Genomic DNA, 19231 nt, shown 5'->3' on the forward strand with positions numbered 1-19231 from the left:
ACCCATTTGGGTGGGTCCTTGATAAGTTTCTGACATCCTATAAAAGAGGAAACATTTTGGAGAATGAGAGATTCAGAGAGAGCAGAGCAGAACGACATAGCCACGAGAAGCAGAGTCCACCAGCCAGTGACCTTTGGAGATGAAGAAGGAAAACGCTTCCCAGGGAGCTTCATGCAACCAGAAGCCAGAAGAGAAAGCTAGCAGATGATGCTGTGTTCGCCATGTGCCCTTCCAGCTGAGAGAGAAGCTCTCACTGTGTTCATTATGTGCCTTCTCACTTGATAGAGAAACCCTGAACTTCTTCGACCTTCTTGAACCAATGTATCTTTCCCTGGATTGGATATTTCTATAGACTTGCTTTAATTGGGACATTTTCTTGGCCTTGGAACTGTAAACTAGCAACTTATTAAATTCCCCTTTTTAAAAGCCATTCTGTTTCTGGTATACTGCATTCCGGCAGCTAGCAAACTAGAACATCCAGCAATAAGAAAAACAAAGGAGAATACAAACAAACACACAAATGAAACTAAACCTGCAGAAAATGTGAGCAGGGAAAATAGGAAAGGCCAGCAGTTAAATTGCTGTTTGGGTTGAGAGAAGAGTGTATAGATGGATAGGTTAATGGTGCAAATTCTATGATGAGACATGAATCCATCTGGCTATGTATACTCCAAACTACTCAACTTAACCTATGATATATTTGAAATATTTAAAACCCTAAGTTTCCAAAATTCTGTTGGTAGTGGTGCTTCCAGAATTTCTCTATAAAGGAGTAGCAATCTGGTTGGAAGAGATGACCAAATGACTAATCATGGAATTGTTTTATAAAAATGGTGTTACTTTTCCACAAGAGTAAGTTTATTTGAAACTAAATATAACAAACTCTTCTAAAGATGCTTCTATTCATGTTTAAATGAAGATTTTAAAATTTCAAGACTTCATATAAATTATTTTATAATTATGGGATTGTCATATTTAAGAAGACTTTGGGCTGTCATATTTAAGAAGATTTTGGCTAAATGTTAGAGAATAAAGACATAATTACCTTATAAAATAGAAATCAAGATATAGGTTTGGCACAGCAGTTCAGCCGTGTCATCTGCTCCACCATCTGAAGGTGTTTCATTTTTGTCCTAGGGACAATCTAAAGATGTCTACTAAGGCTCCAAGTATCACATTCTCACAAAACAATACTCAAGCCAGGAAGGAAAGAATCTTCTTTGAGGCTCTGCCTTTTTTTTTTTTTTTTTTTTTTTTTAATTTAGGAGAAATTCTGTCCCAGAAGCCCTTGGCAGGCTTCCATTTATATTCCATTGACCAGAACTGGATCATAAACACCCTTAGAAGCAAAGAGAAGTAAAATGGAGTGGAATTACAATGACTTCCTTAGAATGAACATGAATCATGCCCTGGGGGTGGCTGAAGAATCCACCTTCCTGAGAATTAGGGATTGCTACCTGTTATGTAAACGCAGTTGTGGTTCCATCACCAGGAACAGACCCAATCTGCCACATACCTGACAGATAGCCTATGAGAGACATACAGGAACTAATGTTCCCCAACAATGTATCCCTGGGAGCCATCAATTTCCATTGTATCAATGACAGATTCTTGTCTCAAGCATGGATTTGTGCATTTTTAATGGATCAGGGAGAATGAAGAGTGTAAAATTAATCTGGCCTCTAGAAATTCAGAGATGGCAATGTATTTCATACACTTTGAGATCACAGCTGAGAAAGGAAAGTTGATAAGTAGTAGATAAGGTAGCACAAGATACAACTGGTTTCAGACATAGGCTATAGTCTTTTTAGTAAAAGACCACCACATAGGTTTTCACTAAGGAAAATGACTACCACATGGTATGAATTCAGAGGCAGCAGTGATGTGCATTATTTACCTTGCAGTATTTGGCACCTGGAATTGTACCTTTAGATATTTGTTTCTTAGACTAAGACTTTTACTCATATTAAAATGTGTCTAGGGGATGCATAATTATTTAATCTCCATATTATTACATAGCAGTACAAACTAATTTTGAGTTGTTGCCTGAAAACAAGTTTTGGTAAGCAGAAGAGAGATGCAGCTTGGAAGATGGTAAGTTGAAAATGAGTCGGTGGGCAGCAAGAGAAACTCATCAGGGGCATGAAAGACCATCCCACTCCAAGAGAACAGAAATAAACTAAGTCCACAATTTTAAACTCAAGTCTTTATGCATTCTTGCTAGAAAATGAGATTTGCATTACCCATTCTATCACAGAAAAGGAGAACTATTTTTGTTCTGGGAATCCCACTCTCTTTCTAAGTTTTTCTGTTTTCTCTTAATTTTAGTAAGTGGTAGTTTTCTGAAGGATATTTCCTTTGTGAATTTTTAAATGAGTTTTACTAAAATTGTTCTAGAATTTGGGTATGACTCAAAGCCTGCCAGAAAGCAAACAGTAACTTTAATTCATAAGCTAATAATGTTTAAAATTGCGAGCTAAGGCACCAAGGCAGCAATTTACAGGAAACAAAAAGGATTTGGAAAGGAATACAACTTTAAAGTCTGAATATCATCATCTACTTAAGTTTTAAACCATTCAAACCTACAAATTGAAACTTTTTCATTAATTTTAATTTAACTCATTGTTATAAAATTGATTAATCTCTCTGATTATAAATTTAGTTTATTCCTACATTGATGTAAACTTTAAAACAGTATAAAAACTAGAAATTTAATTTGAGAATAAAATGTATGATCACTTCATTTAGGATCACCTGAGTAAAAATAATTATTTGAAATTTTAGTGGGTTAATAAGTAAATTTGTGTAACTGACTTTCACACAGAACCCTTATACCTCTATATGTAGGGTTACCAACTTGTCCTGACTTGCCTGGGCCTTTCCTGGTTTTAGCACAGAAAGTCTTACATCCCAGGAAACCAGATGGTCACACCACCTGTATTTAACACATTAATACTGGGAAACTAAACAACTGCTTCATTGATTAGATACTAATCCATCTAGCTAACATTTACGTCAGCACTTAGGATAACACAGGGCATATTTCAAACTCATCTTAAGACCTAACAGTTCATTATTAAGCCATTGAATCATGCAATTATAATTTTCTCCACTGTCACCTATAAGAAAATTATGATGATTCACAGAATAGTATGTCCGTAGATTTCTTAGCACACCTGGAGCTATGGTGTTAACATTTTAGTGTCCAAAACAAGGAACTATAGTTGCCCTTTGAATTTTCTAAGAATTCTGAAAGAAATCTATGTTCAGATTTGTGGAGACAAAAGGAAATATGTAATTATATAATGGTCGAGTGAATCTGGGCAACCATGGGCACCCATACTGGTAAGGCAAGTAGAGCTCGCTTTGAGGCAACTGAGTAAATTCTCATTGTCCATGTAAATTGTTTGGAATTTTAAAAATAATATTCATAAAGGCTCTGCAAGTCATGCATTACTATCCCCTGAGACTCAAGGATATTAAATCACTTAAACAAAGTCATGCAGCTCATTTATAGCAAAGATAGGCTTGAACACAGATCTGCCTGTCCCTAAATCCACAATCTTCCCACTATACCACCCCTTTCTGTACAGCTGAGAATCAACTGTAGAAAATAAAATCCCACCATTCCAAATAAGTCATAAAACTATAATACGTGTATAAACATGATGGAAGTAAGTCCCCACCATTTCAAAACTCATTACTTGGACAGTGACAGCACATAGACGGATTCATATCTTTAGTGTGATTTTGTTACTGCTGTGGTTGTCATTGCTATTCTGGTTGTTTAGTTGCCTCAAGTAAGAGAGTTTCTCTGTGGAAACTGCTCAGTGAAGGAAAAAGAGCATGCTCGCACAATGGTTCACTGCTGAAGCAGCAAAATCTGACCCACTATCTTGCTCCTGAAGTTGTTTGGATTACTTCTCACACTTTCCTGGAAAAGGAAGAACATGCTCTGCTATTGGGCATGCAGCACATATAAAAATCGCTTCGGTTTCTGGAGTAAGAGCCACTTTCTCGTTTTGTGAGGCATGAGTATTTCCTCTCCTTTCCCTAATGTAGTTATTGGTCTGATGAGGGATGCTAGGTGGTTCCCAGAAGAACATAGTTATTGAGAAGGGTTTCTGGGTTCAAATCCCAGTTGGACCACTCTGAGCCTCAATTTCTTCATCCTTAAAGTAGTGATGATCATTTTCCCTTAGAATTGTAAAATGTAAGAAAAATAAAGATCATTTAGAATCTTGCATGTAGTAAGTGTTCTATAAATTTTAGTGATTCTCATTTTCCAGGTAAGGCATATAAAATTTATGAAAATCTGTTTATTGAGTTCTAGAATCTATGGCCCTCAGTACTAGGCACTAGAACTCCAAGAAGTTTAAGTCATGGGTTCAGTATTTAAGAGTTTTACAAACCAACTAAGTAGACAAAATATGTAATTTAAAAGATAAATAACCACAAAAAAGATAACAGGCATTGTTAAATTTGTTTGTCAAAAACAATTTTTGGAGTAGGTACTATCATCTTCTCTTCACCCATGAAAAAGCTGAGGCTCAAGAGGTCACCCCTGCCCTTAAACACTATGTAACCCACCTCATTATATACAAAGGGTTTTGACCTTGGTTTCTTCAGTCCAAATATCCCCTGAAATCACAAGGGCCAGTTTGAAAGTCTTGGGAGCTTGCATTGAGGAAGGGAGGCACATAAGAAAAATAGGAACAGTCTAATGAAATTGGCAGGCCCTTCCGTTGTTAGTCCTGACCCATCTCAAGCTCAGGTTCATTCCCAATGAACAACCTTCTTTCTTTCGTGGTGTAGCTTCAGGAACTCAGTGGATGTTCCTTCAGCCTTTGATGCCACCATCGCTCACTCTATTCTTTGAGGACTGTTTCCATACCCTTCAAATGGCTGAGGAGCTGGATGGAGTCTCCTCTCTTCCTGTCCCTCTCTGATCTTCCTAACTCTCATGGTTCCTGAAGACCAGCTCATAGAACCCACTTGCTTTAAGCTGATAAAAGCCAAATATATCATGATAATAAGAAATGACTAACAATGAACAGGAGTAAGTAAAAAAGTTTGAGAATCTTACAAAGTTCTGCTGGTCACGACTTCCTTTTGAGAAGGTAACGAGGAGACAGTACGTGTTTGATTCTCTGTTTGGACCCAGGGAGGAGAGCTAATCAAACCTCTGTCCCCATCTCTTTCTTCCCCACGTTTTAGCCATAAATATTCTTTTGAATGAATATACCAACCAACCGAGTTTATTTGTGGTTTTAGACAACGTACTCTCCCTGACAAACATGAGGATGTTTGGACATGGGCAAATATTGGCAACAGTTGCTCCAAGAGATAAAATATTTTACAAATAAAAAAGCAGGTCATGGAATCCTAAAAGAGCCAAATGTGGAGAAGTCCCAAATATCTGGCACTGTATTAAAATCTGAAGCAAAAAAGCATCAGTATTAATTTTGATAATCCCTAGGGAAATTAAAATTACTGAAAAAAAACACTTCTTAGGGTAGAGCTGTCCATAAAGATTTTCTCTATAAGCCAAATTTGTAATAGTCTCGTTTTCCTATTCATTTTGCATATTTTGTTTATTTATACTCAGCTGTGTTTCAAACAGGAGTAAGGACGTTCAATTTGCATAGGAGGGTGGAGATCAAATCTAAATCTGATTATCTGTTAATGTGTCAAGCTTAGAAGGCAGAGGAAAAAGGGTTCCTCAGATCTAGAAACAACTGTGTTTCTGAGAATGATCACGCTCAACACTTAGAAAAATGAGTTTTTGTGGAAAATATATTTACAAACAGTTTCATTTTCATTCAAGATAAAATTTCAAACTATCTCTATGGAAAAAAAACTACACTTATAAGGACATGCATTTTATCTCACCAAAGTACAGGACATTAAGCAAAGCTTTGGTTGCCTTGGTGATAAATTATTGTCACAGAAGATGCATATCTCACAAAAAGAATATATAAAATGCTTTCAATATATTTTGTGCATTATAGAAAAATGGAGAAATTAAATTTAAACTGGGCCTAGCATCCATTTTTATACTGTTTAAAAATATGTCCTGACTTAGGCAAAGGATCCCTTATGTGCCTTTATACTTCTTGAGCTCCTAAAAGCCTTTCTAAAGTACTTTGCAATTTACTGACAACCACAAGATTTTAAGGAAAGCTTTTAAATTTCAGTGATTTTCTTTATATATTTTTCTTAATTTCAATGCCTTGTATGTCTTCGTAATTGCCTTCAATGCCTTATACATCTTCGTAATTGCCCAAATGACTCACTAATAAAGATTTAGTTCATGTGTATCATTAAAACCTCATTTATTTTATTATGTATTACTAATGTATAATAGAAAGAAAGTAAATTTTCCCTTTTTATTCTAGCAGAGCCCATTTAATCAAGAGGAGGTTTAGAAGGCCAGCCATTTAAAATATAAGCTTCCAATCTATACATGGGGTAAATTAGGGAGACCCAATATGAGAAAGAGTAAATTGGGCAATAGCTCACATTGGAATTACCATAGACTAGGAGAGAGTCCTTCAAATGAAAAGATCCTTCACTGAGTAGGACAGCTGAAGAAAAGTTCAGGGCAAATACATCTGAGAGCCCATCTCAACCTCAAAATGTGTTTATTATTATTAGGATTATTTAAAATAGTAAAAAATAATACTTATGAATTCTAAAATGTCACATGGAGAAGGCCGCTGCATATTTTGGTGTATTTCCTTCCCAATTTATTTCAATGAAATTTTTACATACTTGATGAAACACTATATGTAAAATGTTTAGACCCCAGTATCTTCTAGATAATATAAATATTAATATTTAACACATATTTATTAATATCAGTATTTCCCAATAATAGCATTAATAAGTATTTCCCAATCATATAGCATACTCACCACAAACATCTCTAAAGTCTATGAAATTTGTTCAAAATTTAAAGGTGTCATGATTTACCTTTTACTTCCTCTATTTTAGAACATTTATTCTAATAGAAATGTATGTTCTATTGATATCTCTGCAGTGTGAAGGGAGAGGTAAAGAAATGCTTGGAGACACAGCAATTTTAAAAAGAAGAAAAAGAAATATTATACTTAAAAAAAAAACCTGGCCAGTATGAGATGTATGATAGGATCTCATTTATATAAATTATAAAATAAAATATATTAAAATATATGTATTATTAATAAATTTAAAAGAAAACAGAGTTCAAATTACACATGTAAGGATATCAGGCTGTACATCTGGGGGCTATTGATGCTGGCCCCAGCAGTAAGCAATGATTTGTTTTTCTATGTCACTTTATTTGTTAAATTAGCAAATTTAATGTTTATGTTTTGAAGTTTCAAATAAAAAAGATTTTATAACATTTAAAAATTCTTATATAAAAATGTTAGTCAGAAAAAAGCAGACTGTGGGTATAGATGCAATTTAACCAAAATTATATTTTAAAAATCCCTTTTGAATTGCTCTATTTAAAAAAGAAAATATATGTATACCAAAAACTGAATAATAATTATCTTGGATATTGGAAATATGGATAATTTTTCTCAAATTTTTCTTTTTTTTTCACTTTTTCTAACATTTTATAAATATGAATTTGTTTTGCAATGGAGAAAAATATATTCTATACTTTATTTAAATAAAATAGTATGCCTGAATTTGATTCCAGTCTGCTACTCTTTAGCTTGTACACATCATTTTATCTACCTTCTCTGTAGTTTCATCATGTGTGAAGATGAATAGCAACATCTCCTTTGCCTGATATATTTTGTAAGAATTAAATAAAAGCATTTTCAAAGTACCATATAAGTCACAATCCATACAAGTATACGATATCATTATTAGCAATGCCTTAACTACATGGTTAAAAAAAGAGACAAACAGGAGAGGAAAGTTAACTATGTTCCCTCCACTTCTCCTACCCAAGATTAATTAAGCAATAAAATATAGAATTGCCATACGACCCAGCAATACCATTGCTAGGTATCTACTCAAAGGACTTAAGGGCAAAGACACAAACGGACATTTGCACACCAATGTTTATAACAGCATTATTTACAATTGCAAAGAGATGGAAACAGCCAAAATGTCCATCAACAGATGAGTGGCTAAACAAACTGTGGTATATACATACGATGGAATATTATGCAGCTTTAAGACAGAATAAACTTATGAAGCATGTAATAACACAGATGGACCTAGAGAACATTATACTGAGTGAGTCTAGCCAAAAACTAAAGGACAAATACTGTATGGTCCCACTGATGTGAACCGACATTTGAGAATCAGCTTGGAATATATCATTGGTAACAGAGACCAGCAGGAGTTAGAAACAGGGTAAGATAATGGGTAATTGGAGCTGAAGGGATACAGACTGTGCAACAGGACTAGATACAAAAACTCAAAAATGGACAGCACAATAATACCTAATTGTAATGTAATTTTGTTAAAACACTGAATGAAGCTGCATCTGAGCTATAGTTTTTTTGTTTGTTTGTTTGTTTGTCTTTTGTTTTTTTTCTTTTTCCTTTTTTTCACATATTTTTTTTATTTTTTATTATTATTATTATTTTTATTTTTTTCTCTATATTAACATTCTATATCTTTTTCTGTTGTTTTGCTTGTTCTTTTCCTAAATCAATGCAAATGTACTAAGAAATGATGATCATACATCTATGTGATGATATTAAGAATTACTGATTGCATATGTAGAATGGAATGATTTCTAAATGTTGTGTTAATTTCTTTTTTTTTAATTAATAAAAAAACTATCACGGTGATGAATACACAACTATGTGATAATGTTGTGAGCCACTAATTGTACAGAATGTATAGAATGTATGTGTGTGAAGATTTCTCAATTAAAAAATGGTTAAAAAAAAAGATGCTGAGAAGAAGGGAAAAATAGAATGGGGTTGGAGTAGAGGAGAAGGAACTGCAGAAGTAAAGTAAAACTGCTTACAATTTTCAAGTTTATCATAATTATCACTTAAGCCAAAAGTGAAATTTCTTCACTCTTGTATTATACACCCCTAAAAGACATTAAAATCATATACTAAGAGCAATCCAGATTGCCTGATTCTTCTTACCAGATTACATGATGAAAAAAAGACAGTTGTTATTTCCCACTTTAGCCTTATCTTTTATTCCTATACTTCTTTTTATACACATAAAATAAGTACTTTACCTAAACCAGTTTCATGAGTGAGGTAGCATCAATGGCATAATCCGTTCCACTTCAAAATAAACTAGATTTCTAAAATTAATGGACACTCCTGACAGAAATAAAAATAAAATTTATAAGAGTTAATGCTGTACATTCCTAAAGAACCCCTAGGGCAATATATAATATTCCACAAGGGTTCCATGTACTAGAGAAACTTTTCAGAAACCTATAACCTCCAGAAGGGTCCCTGAACCAGATAAGTCCTGAAACCTAGAAGGTCCAGCCTCTCCAGAATATCAGATAGTTCCATCTTCCTACCCCACATTAGTAACAGATCCTTCCAACATGAAAAAGTTAGAATGGCCATAGCCCAAACACCCCTAAACAAAAGGATGGAAATATCAAAGGTGATGGTGGAGTTATACAGAGAAGACAGGATTCAACAAATGAAAATGCTGAATCATTAAATTGTTATCTTTATTAGTCTCCAGTATCTTAGAGCAGCTAGAAGCTAAAATTGTGGAATTATAACCCATGTCAAACTCTGAAATATGTTCTACAACTAATTGTGAGGCTGTGCTTTGAAATGTTTTTTTTTTTTGTATATATGTTATTTTTCACAAAAAAAGAATGAAAGAAAGTCGATTGTGATGATAAAAAAATATTCAAGCCTTCTAACCTCCTATATTCTGGAGCAGCTAGAAGGAAAAATCTGAGAGGATCATATGGTAGCCCATGACAAACTCTGGGATCTGTCCTGTAACTACTTGTTGAAGAGTGCTTTGAAAACTATTGCTTTTTTTTTTTTTTTTTGCTTTGTATATATGTTACACTATACAATAAAAAAGTTATAAAAAGAAGAGTTAGTGCTGTATAAATGTGATCAGAAAACACCGGACTATTTTTATTTTTCATAATGTAATCTCAATTAGATAATTTTATACATTTAAAAGTATTGAAATACTTTGAAATCCTAAGAATAGGGCTTTACACTGGACAGAAAAGGCCCATTAGTTTTTCCAGTGATTAAAGAAAGCTTTTCTGAACTGTGAAGCTGGGTCAAATCCCATTAACAAAAATCATCAGTTATTTTAAATTGTCATTTTAAAAGCCCCAAAAAAGTCATAATTCCTTAAGCATTCTAATTCGAATTGCTTTCAATTTAGCAATTTCAAGCTAATTTCAAGCTCTTTCAGTTTCAGATTACAGAAATATTTGATTTTCAGCAAAAGACCACCTTGATCTCATAAATTATTATTTGATGCTACTACAGGTTACCAGAGTCCTATACACTAGACCCTTGTCCAAATTATGAGTGAACTGAGTTCAGTCATCGTGATGATGGCATGGATATGCCCATAGTCTCACAGTGAACATAACTTCTCTGGGGCTTAGTTTATCTATGAAACAGATATTTAAATGCATCAGTTTTCCCAACATGTATTCTGGAGCATACTAGTGCCATTATATGCTCCAAAAAGTCAGGTCAGTGGGAAGGGGTGGGATGGGAAATAGCTACACAGTGAACTCAAAAAATTCTCATCCTCCATTCCCTGTTAGAGAATCACCATGAAAATTAATTAGTAAAATAGATACATAGAGAATGCTTGTAATTCATCCTAAATCATGGTTTCCAAAGTTCATGCAAGCATGAAACCCTTCTGTCATTGTTGTGGGGGAAGGTGGGGAAGGGGAAAATCCAGAAACTGCTACACAATCTGAACTGTAGATCTGTGTAATTATTAGCATCACTTCTAGTACCGAAATGTTTTGATGCTATTTTGGTCTGTAGGGAGAGTAGTAAGATGTAACCTGATTATCAGACAACTATGTCAAAAAATCTTACCCCGAGGTATGGTGATAAATAATAGATTAAAAAGTCTGTGCTGAAAGTGAATAATGTCAAATACACCTTTTGCCTGGTACTTTGCAACCCTGAGAGTTGTCTAAGTCTAGCAGCAGTATAAAGCAAGGTAAAAATAGAATAGACATGAAGACTATTAAACATCAAAGAACAATATAACACATCCAAGAAAGGATTATTAACAGGGAGTCTTTAGACAATGGCATCCTTTTTCTTATGCACAAAATATTTTTATCATTTGACATTTTAAAAATGTCTTTAATTGATGCTTCTAATATTTAGACACCTGGGGTTGTAAGTTTGATGTATATCTTGTTAATGAGTAGACAGCGCACAATAAATTGCAAACAAAATAGAATTAATCTAAAGGAATCCAAAGCCCATCCATCTCCCAGCACTTAGAGAGGCTGAAATGAGAAATGGTTGGAATCACTTGGGTCAAGGAAAATCTTAACAAAACTACTTTTCAGTCACATTCTAATTAGCCTCCATCTCATCTTAATGTCACTGAGGACATCCACTTGCTTTGAGGGCTGATTAATGGATTGCTAGTAGGGCAAGAGAAGAGAAAATGCAGTGCCAAGACCCTGATTTCATTTTGCCCTCAAATATGTTTTCTACAATTAACCTTAGCACTTGCCTTGAGCTAGATAAGCTTGGATCCATCCCTGATTCTATCACTTCATGGTTCTGTTAGCTTGGGCAATCATTTGATGTTTCTAAGTCTACTTCTCATATACATAAAATCAAGATTATACTACTTGCACTGTTAAGGTTAAAACTGGAGATTGTATATGTTCAAGTGTCTGGCACATAGTAAATGCTCAATAAGAGGCAGCAATGATCATTATACTCTTACACTCTCTATACAGGTCTGTTCTGGTTTGCTAGCTGCCGGAATGCAACAGACCAGAGATGGATTGGCTCTTAATAAAAGGGGATTTATTTTGTTAGTTCTTCAGAAGAAAGGCAGCTAACTCTCCACTGAGGTTTGTTCTTACATGGGAAGACACAGGATGGTCTCTGCTGGCCTTCTCTCCAGGCCCCTGGGTTCCAACAACTTTCCCCAGGGTGACTTCTTTCTGCATCTCCAAAGGCCTGGGCTGAGCTGCAAGTGCTGAGATGAGGAATGCCAAGCTACTTAGGCTGCGCTACGTTGTGCTCTCTCATTTAAGCACCAGCCAATTGAGTCAAACGTCATTCATTGCAGCAGGCACACCTCCTAACCGACTGCAGATGTAATTAGCAACAGTTGAGGTCCACGTACCATTGACTCATGTCCACAGCAACAGAACTAGGTGCCTTCACCTGGCCAAGTTGACAACTGAATCTACCACAAGGTCTAAACCCTTCTCTCCCAGTTTCACTGATAGCAGCTTCTTGCTTCTGTGGCTTTCGTCCTCTCTGACTGAGTTTCATTTTCTTATAAAGGACTCCAATAACAAGATTAAAACCCATCCTGAATGAGGTGGGTCACACCTTAACTCAAGTAGCCTTATCAAGTGGTTCTGCTTACAATGGGTTTGCAGCCACAGGAATACATAAAATTTAAGATTATGTTTTTCTAGGGGTACATACAGCTTCAAACCACCACACACATTAAATTAAATAAAGTTATTTTGGGGTGGATGACACAGCAAGTAGCCACTCATCCAGTCTCTCAGAATGGCAATATAATCAAAGAAAATCAGTCCAGAAAACAAAAAATTACTTTCAAAATTGCTCAAGTTTGTAATGTGTATTCTACAGACTTCATAGAATCCTTCTTCTATCTTCAGTCCCCTTTCCTCACCCCAAAGCTGCTTTCTAACCTTTTTATTTAAGGACTCCCCAACCTTTTCTCCTCTGGGTCCATCCCAAGTGATCCTTCTCATCCTCTCTACTTCTTCCACACTGTACATCCCTAAAGCATAAAATACACCACCACAGCCCCACCCATACCCCTCAGAGGATAAATAAAAGGAGGTGTGGGGAGACTGAAATGCTAGAAACATGTGTGCGTTCATAACTTCTATGCCATTGTTATCAAAGTATTGCCTAGCTTTTCTGATTGTTTGAGGACTAAGGTCTTTAATGTTTTTCTCTAGTTTTCTTTCCATTTTGTTTCTTAGCAAGGCACTCAATCAATAATGCAGACGTTCAGCTCAACCCCTGAAAAGAAAATGGAGGAAAAAAAAACTCGTAAAAATTGGTTAAAACTAAGTTGACTAAAATGTGCTCCTATTTCTCTTTCTCTTCATGCATATCCTGAGGCAAAATGTTCTTTAAGGTGCAGAATTCTTGAGAATTAGGAGAGCTATCCTTAAAGGGTATGAACAGGGACAAAGTAAAAACACAGGAAGACCAAGAATTAACTTCAGCAAGGAAAATAATTAACAAGATTCATCCTCCAACCACTGCAGCAGTCTTGAGTTTGTGAAAACACACTTTGCACACACCTCTGGCAGCCCCACAATGGCATTCAGCTGTCCATAGATGATCCTTCCAGATGTTCAGCCAGGACCTATCTGTACTTTCCTAGAGTAAAACACCGTAAGAAAAGTCATGAAAACCTTTGCCTTGGAAAATGTATCTTTGAAATTCTTCCTTTAGTTGGTGGTGCAGCAGGAGCAAAAGCAGAGCCCATTTATTGCAATGTGTCAACATGGCCCAGTTAGTCTGAATGTACAGTACTGTGTACAGCAAAGCTTGGCTTCACCAGGGCCTAAAGGAAGCCCACTTTCTGTCAAGTGGGTTGCTTTTCTATTTTATTAGATACAAACTAAGGAAAATCCTTGTTTTTATGGCTTCAAAAATTTTGTGTGCATATTTCAGGTATCTGATTTATATGTTTTTCTAACCAGCTCCAGAAAGAAAATATGATCATTGGTGATTTTTTTTTTAAGGATTGCAGTGCTAGACTTTATTCCAGGGAGTTGAAGCAACAGATGGCTAAAGCTGTCTCACTTCTCAGTCCCTTTCATCAAGCTGAGACCAATACCCCCATGCAGTTGTGAGCTCCTTGAAACAATGTTTCTGTCTTGTTAAATGATCCAATGTTGTATTCCAAGAATCTACCATATAATCAGTTAATGCTTTATGTTTTGGAACTGAATTTCTTCCATCCACATAGCACCAGTGTAAGAGACCTTCGAATTACCATGATAAGCTAAGCTCCTTCAGTAAATATAAGTTTTGGGTCTAATAATATATATTATACATATGTCTCCTGATTACTATCAAATGAGATAGTAATAAATATATTACTATCAAATGAGCATAGTTTCAGTTACATGAGAAGAAGAAACTACATATTCCATTTCTTCTTAATTTCCCCTTACTCAATAAATATATTTCTACCGAAAAATTCAAGCGATTGATAAATATAGTTCAATATATAGTCCAGTATCAACACTATATATTATTTATATTTTTATGTTTATTGCTTTTGCGTTATGGCAAATGGGACTGAAAGATGAGGACAGAATTGCTTCAGAGTAGTTCTAGCCTCAGTTAATAGGTATAGTTGAACTTTTCCTCATTCCCTTACTATTTTTCTGCTTTCTTGACATCTTCTGGTGATCAGAATGACATCTACTGAAGACTGCAGGTATAAGGGAAGAAAACACTATCATTTCAAGCTCAACCCAAACTGCCAAAGAAGTGTGGAGTCTCTACCTGCAAGCTGAATTGACTCTGTTTAAAATAAATACCCTAGAGAGAGCAGAGTGGGGCATTAAATTAATCACCTAGAATTCATATTCTTGGGATTCATGAAAAGATTATTCCATGTTCAAAACAAATCAGGAGGACCTGTTTGGTAGACCTTTAAGGTATTTTATGATGGGATCTCTCTAAAAAGCAGACATTTGATAAATTCAAGGCAGTATTGAAAAGGAATTATTTTACTAATACCATTCTCTTTCAGATAATTTAATTTGTTTAAATTGAAAGGCTTGTGAAGACAATGAATACATGACAACTTTGGAAATTTCTTGTACAAATCAAGGAAGAATTTATTTGTACACAGAATTTTCAGTGAAGTATTCCAAAGGTCTCTTATTTGATATCAATGCTAACACTTCACTATTATACCATATTCAAAAGTTACCTAGCCAGTAGGACAGTGCTGTTATTTGTTATGAAGATTAAAGTACAAATCCCTAGTAGAAAAGCGGCTGTAATAGGCACTTGGAGAGCTCTTGCCATAGGGATCTATGAAATACCAGTAATCAGATCCATTTTGACAAGCCAAGCCCTGTTCAGATCAAGTTGTATCAAATCACTGCTTCTCCAACAAGATTAAGACATAGAGGGATGTGTTTCTGAAAGGAAGTGCTCCCTTTAAAGGTGTACACCACTGAGAATGCCTTCCATTAGAGACCAGGAAATGCTGCAGAATCACTTGGTAACGTTGATTCTTCACATAATGATTAAGTTCAGTAACTAAGACATATTAAGGAGGATCAGGATTATTTGTCTTAATATTCTGTACATCCACACATAAATGACCATGAGAAAAAGCAAAGACATGCCCAATAATTTTTTGAATTAATATAAAATAAGTTATATTGCTAAAGTTTTCAGATCACCATGGTTGATAAGGTCAAACTCTGTAGGTGAATGTACTTTAGGGAAACGTCATGGAGGTTTTTATCTTTTCAAGTCACATTCTCCAAAAGTCTTTTGAATAAGAGAAAGATCACACTAGTCTCAATTAATTTCATAAGACTAGCTAAAATATGAGACATTTTCAATACATGTCCGGAATTATTTCAGTACCTAACATAAAGCCCATAATAAACAAAGCATTTAATAATTATTACTTCAATTGAACTGAAACCAAGAGGAAAACCCAGATCAGTCCAGCCATAGAATGTGTTCAGCTGAAAGCTAGATATGTATCTTTCACTAACTAATTACTAAAGACTTTAATCACAACATATTTGAACCATTCACATACATAAGGTGAACTAGACAAGTTGTGTCTCGGTTAAATTCTAATAGAAGGTAAGACTCTATGCATCTATGTATGGACTGTGAATGAAGCGTTTTTGAAACACTGGCCTGCAGGCTGTTTTGATGACCTGGACTTGATTCAGATAATAAAGATTTCAAAAGTTGAGTAGCATTTTGCATGTAAAGTAAATTTTTAGGTTTAAAGATGAAAATAGATGGCTTTGGTCAAGGATCCACATTGTTTCTGCAGGACCATTCTGGGGGAAGAACTTGACAAATGTCATTGCATTTTTCCCCAAACTATCTTGAAGTATTCCTAGTTCTACCTCAAATTCTAATTGCTCTAACCAAATTTCTATGTATCTACTCTTTTTTTTTTTTCAGGGGTGGGGGTGGGGTGCATGGTCCAGGAATAGAACCCAGGCCTCACACATGGAAGGTGAGCATTCTACCACTGAACCACCTGTGCGTCCTGTATACCTACTCTTTGTAACATTAGATTTCCAGATAGAAATTTTCTGACAACAGGTCTGGATTTACTTTCTTTGAGTTGGAACCAGGCCAGTATGATTTTTTGTCTCTGTAATTGAGATCTAGGGGTCTGTCCCTTTTAACTCCAGACAGTATATGGGCAGTATGGTAAAAACGTGAGGATATCTCTCCCATGGGAATAAAAGAGCAGACTCATTGGGCTTTCCTTTCCCAAAGTCATCTGGGTTGAGACCTCATCAGAACCCCAAAGTAAAGGGAAGCTATCTTGTCCCTTTGGTGAATAACTATTAAGTAGATCTCAACTAATATCAAGGAAGTGCTTAAGGGTTTTAATCTTGCTAGGGTTGGTAGAGGTGGGGGGTAGGGATGCAGGTAAACTTGGAGAAATTACAAATGCCAGGGTGATGTGTTTTTGTTTATTTTGCATTCTTAATAGTGATTTGTGCTTTGGGAATTCCATACTGCATTTCTAATATGATTAGCTCAAAATAATTGCTTCAAGTGAAGGATTTATATTGAAAGCTTGTTTATTCCCTAATTATTGCTAAGCCAACATGGAAAGGCATAACATTTATTAATTAGTTGGATGTTTGTTTTCTGTAAAAAGTCTTCTAGATTAGGAAATGTAGTTGAACTTAATAACCAGAGTATAGACCACAAAAAGCAAACGTATTTGCCTTAGCCAAGAGTATACACAAAGTCTGCATATGCAGAAATTGTGTGATAGAACTGGACATGATTCTATACAACTACGTTTTAAAAATATTTGAAGTGCCATCAAAATGAATGACAGTGCATCTAGAATAAGCAAATTCATAGGGGCAGAAAGTAGATTAGAGATTACCAGGGGCTGGGAGTTTGGGGAAAGTTGGGAGTTATTCCTTAATAGGTACAGAATTTCTGTTTGGCATCATGAAAAAAGACTTGGTAATGGATGGTGGTGATATAGCACAACATTGTGGATATAATTAATACCACTGAGCTGTACACTTAAAAATGGGGGAAATTTGTAATATATGTATCTTTCCACAATAAAAAGTACTGTAAATGTGAAGCTTTTTAAAAAAATAATAAAAGCTCCAGCTTCTTCTCATCAGCTCACACAGAAAATTTGAAATAAAAATATTCCTTTACATAAGTCTGAGAGATTTGTGACGGCAACAAAAGACCATGGTGATATTGTTAATTAGTTAAGACTCATTGGAATGACGTATGTACTGTAAATGTAGACAAGCAACTTCACCTTTTAGCACTATGACTCATTTTGATTGTAATTGCTTTTGCAGGACTTTTACCCTTTCCGTAACATTTATTTTATTAGCACAAAGGCAGCAAAATTCAGCAGAAGGTACCAGAGAAAAGGAATTATGTTAACGCTGACTTCTTGGAGACTTCTGCTCTAGAATAGACGTGGCTCTAGATTACAAAGCATCAGAAAATGTAGGATTGAGTTCTCTGTGGGCCCTGACTTCCACCCCTGCCCCACCTGCAAGCCAAAGACTTTAAATGAATTGTTAATTTCAATTTAAACCATTTCTGTCAAGGAATAATCTTTACTTCCAGAAAAGAAAAAGCTAAGCAACAACGACAAGCTGGAGTTATTAATTAGGGTTCTAACCTTAAGCTGGCAAAGCCAACTAATCTTAAAATAATCAAACTTTATAACAAAGGGAATAATGTATAAGATGGAGAAAAATTTTATCCCATCCAAACGCATAAAATCTTTCCATAATGTCATTAATGAAGGAAAATATGAACACATGCTTTTCTATCAGTCGTTATTCATAGATTATGTTTTAGGAAATATCTACCAACACCAAAAATACCATAATATATCTAAAAGCATATCATCTCTTTGGATTCAACTGTGGTCTCAGCATGAAGTAATATCTGGAATTTAAATGAACAGACTAGCCATGAAATGCTATATTTGAATACTCGACATCTTCTAGCTAAAACTGGAAATATTTTGAGTTTAATGATATCATATTCATTTCATTTTCCATCTTTTCATAAGAAATAGAATCTCTCCATTGCATTTCATATTTTTTTGTAGACTATATGGTGGGAATTTCATTAATTTTCCATGTGAATATGCCGTTACTGCAGCATTGTTTGTTGAATCATTTGTTTGGTTGGTTTTTGTTTGTTTGTTTTGCTTGTTTGTTTTTTGGGAACTGCATGGTCCAGAAATCGAACCCAGGTCTCCCACATGGCAGGTGAGAATTCTACCACTGAACTACCCTGTACCCCCTGTATTTCATATTTGTAAAGTTTCTTTGAGTAACTTTGTGCTAAAGTTATCCTGACCAAAGAAAGGATGAAAAATTATCCTCTCCTTTCTCTCTCTATTTTTTTCTCTCTGAACCAAGCTAATTCAAAGGAACCAGTATAAATTATGAATCTAATGTGTCAGGGAATTAGTACCAGAGGGTTGGGCAAGTGGAAAATAGTTTAATTTAGCATTCAGTGGCAGCATTTGCATTTACGTTTACAAAGTCACATATTTATGTTATCCTAAATCAAACTACTTTTATGAACATTCAATTCAAAGATGACAAAAGCCTTAAAATGAACTCATTTTTTTCATTTAAAATACACATTAGAGGCTCTTTTAAAAATCATCTTTCACTTCAGCTATTTCATTTCATCATTCTTCGGTTTTGAATTCTTGGTGTGGTAATGAAGTACCATCATTGAGTTTGCCAAATGCAGAAAAGATTGTTCTCACCTGCCAGAAGCAGGGTTCT

The 19231-nt window shown here is 35.1% G+C and overlaps 1 protein-coding gene across 2 annotated transcripts in view; it reads left to right on the forward strand.

Annotated features, from left to right (window-relative positions):
* Nucleotides 1-19231, forward strand: part of LOC143682774 (uncharacterized) — a 105815-nt gene that overhangs the window by 67126 nt on the left and 19458 nt on the right. The window lies entirely within an intron of this gene.

Source organism: Tamandua tetradactyla, chromosome 5 (assembly GCF_023851605.1).
Source record: "Tamandua tetradactyla isolate mTamTet1 chromosome 5, mTamTet1.pri, whole genome shotgun sequence".
Taxonomy (NCBI): Eukaryota; Metazoa; Chordata; class Mammalia; order Pilosa; family Myrmecophagidae; genus Tamandua; species Tamandua tetradactyla.